Source organism: Loxodonta africana, chromosome 15, assembly GCF_030014295.1.
Source record: "Loxodonta africana isolate mLoxAfr1 chromosome 15, mLoxAfr1.hap2, whole genome shotgun sequence".
NCBI classification, from domain to species: Eukaryota; Metazoa; Chordata; class Mammalia; order Proboscidea; family Elephantidae; genus Loxodonta; species Loxodonta africana.
The window spans coordinates 70,548,724-70,553,805 of record NC_087356.1 but is presented as its reverse complement, the minus strand read 5'-3'; positions in this window follow the sequence as shown (position 1 = coordinate 70,553,805).

The following is a 5,082-nucleotide window of genomic DNA, read 5'->3' as shown; positions in this document are numbered from 1 at the left end:
AAATTGATTTCCAAAGTGGTTGTGCCATTTTACATTCCCACCAGCAGTGTATAAGTGTTCCAGTCTCCCCACGACCTCTCCAACATTTATTGTTTTGTGTTTTTTGGATTAATGCTAGCCTTGTTGGGGTGAGATGGTATCTCATTGTAATTTTGATTTGCATTTCTCTAATGGCTAATGATCATGAGCATTTCCTCATGTATATATTAGCCACCTGAATGTCTTCTTTGGGGAAGTGCCTGTCCATATCTTTTGCCCATTTTTTAATTGTGTTATTTGTCTTTTTGTTGTTGAGATGTTGCAGTGTCTTGTAGATTCTAGAGATTAGACACTGATCTGATTTGTCATAGTCAAAATTTTTTTCCCAGTCTGTGGTTGTGTTTTTACTCTTTTGGTGAAGTGTTTGGATGAGCATAAGTGTTTAATTTTTAGGAGTTCACAGGTATCTAATTTCTCTTCTGTTTTTGCTTTGTTAACTATGGCTTCTGAACTGTTTACGCCATGTATAGGGCTCCTATCATTGTTCCTATTTTTTCTTCCATGATCTTTATCATTTTAGATTTTATATTTAGGCCTTTGACCCATTTTGAGTTATCTTTTGTGTGAGGTATAGGTCTTGTTTAATTTTTTTGCAGTTGGATTTTCAGGTATGCTGGCATCTTTTGTTAAAGAGGCTGCTTTTTCCCCAAATAACTGACTTTGGGCTTTTTTCAAATATCTGCTGCTCGTAAGTAGATGAATTTACATCTAGATTCTCAGTTCCATTCCACTGGTCTAGTATCTGTTGTTGTACTAGTAACAGGCTGTTTTGACTACCCTTGCAGTATAAAAAGGTCCTAAAATCAGGTAGTGTGAGGCCTTCTACTTTGTTCTTCTTCAGTGATGTTTTTACTTACCAGGGGCCTCTTCCCTTTCAATAATAAGTTGGTTATTTGCTCCTAATCTCTTTAAAAAATGCCTTTAAAATTTGGATCAGGATTGCATTCTATCTATATATACTTTGGGTAGAATAGACATTTTCACAATGTTGAGTCTTTCCATCCATGAGCAAGGTATGTTTTTCCACTTATGTAGGTCTCTTTTGGTGTCTTGAAGTAGCGTCTTGTAGTTTTCTTTGTATAGGTCTTTTACATCTCTGGTTAGCTTTATTCCTAAGTATTTTAGCTTATTGGGGGCTATTGTAAACGGTATTGATTTAGTGATTTCCTCTTCAACGTTCTTTTTGCTGGTGTAGAGGAATCCAACTGATTTTTGTGTGTTTATCTTGTATCCTGATTCTTTGCTGAACTTTTGTATTAGTTCCAGTAGTTTTCTTGAGGATTTTAGGGTTTTCTGTGTATTAGATCATGTCACCTGGAAATAGAGATACTTTTGTTTCTTCCTTACCAATTTGGATGCCTTTTATTTCTTTATGCAGCCTAATTGCTCTGGCTAGGACCTCTAGCCTAATGTTGAATAAGAGTGGTGATAACGGGCATCCTTATCTGATTTCTGTTCTCAAGGGGATGGTTTTCAGGCTCTCTCCATTTAGGATGATGTTGGCTGTTGGCTTTGTATAAACGCCCTTTATTATGTTGAGGAATTTTTCTCCTATTCCTATTTCACTGAGAGTTTTTGTTATGAATGGTGTTGGACTTTGTCAAATGCCTTTTCTGTATCAATTGATAAGATCATGCGGTTCTTGTCTTTTGTTTTATTTATCCGATTGAATACATTGATGTTTTTCTAATGTTGAACTATTCCTGTATACCTGGTACAAATCCCACTTGGTCACGGTGAACTATTTTTTTTTGATACATTTTTTAATTCCATTGCCTAGAATTTTGTTGAGATTTTTGTGTCTAAGTTCATGAGCGACATGGGTCTGTAATTTCACTTTTTGTAGTGTCTTTACCTGGTTTTGGTATCAGGGTTATGCTGGCTGCAGAGAATGAGTTTGGGAGTATTCCATCCTTTTCTATGCTCTGAAATACCTTTAGTAGTAGTGGTGTTAACTCTTCTCTGAAAGTTTGGTAAAGTTCTCCAGTGAAGCCGTCCAGGCCAGGATATTTTTTTCTTTGGGATTTTTTTGATTACCTTTTCAATGTCTTCTTTTGTTATAGGTTTATTTATTTGTTCTCCCCCTGTTTGTGTTAGTTTAGGTAGGTAGTGTATTTCTAGAAATTCGTCCTTTTCCTCTAGGTTTTCAATTTTGTTAGAGTACAATTTTTCACAGTAATCTGATATGATTCTTTTAATTTCTGTTGGGTCTTTTGTGCTATTGCCCATCTCATTTCTTCTTTGGGTTATTGGTTTCCTCTCCTGTTTTTCTTTTGTCAGTTGGGTAAAACGGTTATTGATTTTGTTAACTTTTTCAGATAACCAGCTTTTGATCTTGTTAACTCTTTCAATTGTTTTTCATTGTTTTTCTATTTCATTTAATTCTGCTCTAACTTTTATTATTTGCTTTCTTCTGGTGCCTGAGGTCTTCTTTGGCTGTCCTCTTTCTGTGTGATCGAGTCGTAGGGTTAATGATTTGATTTTGGCGCTTTCTTCTTTTTGGATGTGTGCATTTATTTCTATAAATTGACCTCTGAGGACTGCTTTTGTTAAGTCCCAAAAGCTCTGGTAGGATGTGTTTTCATTCTCATTGGATTCTATGAATTTCTTTATGCCATCCTTAATTTCTTCTATAACTCTGTAGTTTTTGAGCAAGGTATTGACTTCTTTTTCCTGTTATTGATTTCTACTTTTATGGCTTTATGGTCAGAAAAGATGCTTTGTAGTGTTTCAATGCTTTGGATTGTGTTAAGGCTTGCTTTATGGCCTAATATGTGTTTTTTTTTTTTTTTTTTGGAGAATGGTCCATGAACATTGGAAAAGAAAGCATAGTTGGCTGCTGTTGGGTGGAGTGTTCTGAATATGCCTATGAGATCAAGTTGGTTGATTGAGTCATTTAGATCTGCTGTGTCTTTCAATAAAGATGTTCTATCCTTCACCTAAAGTGATGTGTTAAAGTCTCCTACTATCATTGTGGAGCTCTCTATCTATCTTTTCAATGCTGCTAATATTGGGTTTATGTATTTTGGAGCCCTGTTGTAGGCTGCATAAATATTTATTATGATTATGTCTTCCTGGTAAATTGAGCCTTTAACCATTATATAGTGTCCTTGCTTATCCTTTGTGGTGGGTTTTACATTTAAAATCTATTTTGTCAGAAATTAATATTGCCACTCTTGTGTTTTTTTTTAATTGTACTTTAGATGAAGGTTTACAGAGCAAACTAGATTCTCATCAAACAGTTAGTACACACATTGTTGTATGACATTCATTAATAACCCCAAGACATGTCAACACTCTCCCTTCTCAACCCAGGGTTCCCTATTACCAGCTTTCGTGGCCTCCTGCCTTCTAGACCCTGCCCCTGGGCTGATGCGCCCTTTTAGTCTTGTTAACTTTGGCTAAAGAGTGAACATCTGGAGTGACCTCATTACAGAGCTGAAATGGTGTTCAGGGGCCATACTCTCAGGGTTTCTCCAGTCTTTGGCCAGCAAGTCTGGTCTTTCTTTTGAGTTAGAATTTTGTTCTGCATTTTTCTCCAGCTCTGTCCAGACCCTCTATTGTGATCCCTGTCAGAGCAGTCAGTGGTGGTAGCCGGGCACCGTCTAGTTTTATTGGACTCAGTCTGGTGGAGGCCATGGTAGACTAATCTTTCCTTGTATCTCTAGTTTTCTTCATTCTTCCTTGCTCCCGAAGGGGTGAAACCAGTGAAGTATCCTAGATGGCCTCTCATAGGCTTTTTTTTTTAAATAATTTTTATTGTGCTTTAAGTGAAAGTTTACAAATCAAGTCAGTCTCTCACACATAAACTTATATACACCTTACTCCATACTCCCACTTACTCTCCCCTTAATGAGTCAGCCCGCTCCCTCCTTCCACGCTCTCCTTTCATGACAATTTTGCCAGTTTCTAACCCTCTCTACCCTCCCGTCTCCCCTCCAGACAGGAGATGCCAACACAGCCTGAAGTGTCCACCTGATACAAGTAGCTCACTCTTCATCAGCGTCTCTCTCCAACCCAATGTCCAGTCCCTTCGATGTCTGATGAGTTGTCTTCAGGAATGGTTCCTGTCCTGTGCTAAAAGAAGGTATGGGGACCATGACCACCGGGATTCTTCCAGTCTCAGTCAGACCATTAAGTCTGATCTTTTTATGAGAATTTGGGGTCTGCATCCCACTGTTCTCCTGCTCCCTCAGGAGTTCTCTGTTGTGCTCCCTGTCAGGGCAGTCATCGGTTGTGGCCGGGCACCATCGAGTTCTTCTGGTCTCAGGATGATGTAAGTCTCTGGTTCGTGTAGCTGTTTCTGTCTCTTGGGCTTATAGTTATCTTGTGACCTTGGTGTTCTTCATTCTCCTTTGATCCAGGTGGGTTGAGACCAATTGATGCATCTTAGATGGCCGCTTGTTAGCATTTAAGACCCCAGATGCCACACTTCAAAGTGGGGTACAGAATGTTTTTATAATAGAATTATTTTGCCAATTGACTTAGATGTCCCCTTAAGCCATAGTGCCCAAACCCCTGCCCGTGCTCCGCTGACCTTAGAAGCATTCAGTCTATCCCGGAAACTTCTTTGCTTTTGGTCCAGTCCAGTTGAGCTGACCTTTCTGTGTATATTGTCCTTCCCTTCACCTAAAGTAGTTCTTATCTACAAAGTAATCAGTAAATAACCCTCTCCCACCCTCCCTCCCTCCCCCCCAACCACAAAAGAATGTGTTCTTCTCAGTTTATACTATTTCTCAAGATCTTATAATAGTGGTCTTATACAATATTTGTCCTTTTGCATCTGACTAATTTCACTCACCATAATGCCTTCCAGGTTCCTCCATGTTATGAAATGTTTCACAGATTCCTCACTGTTCTTTATCGATGAGTAGTATTCCATTGTGTGAATGTACCGTAATTTATTTAACCATTCCTCTGTTGATGGACACCTTGGTTGCTTCCAGATTTTTGCTATTGTAAACAGTGCTGCAGTAAACATGGGTGTGCATGTATCTGTTCATGTAAAGGCTCTTATTTCTCTAGCGTATATTCTGAGGAGTG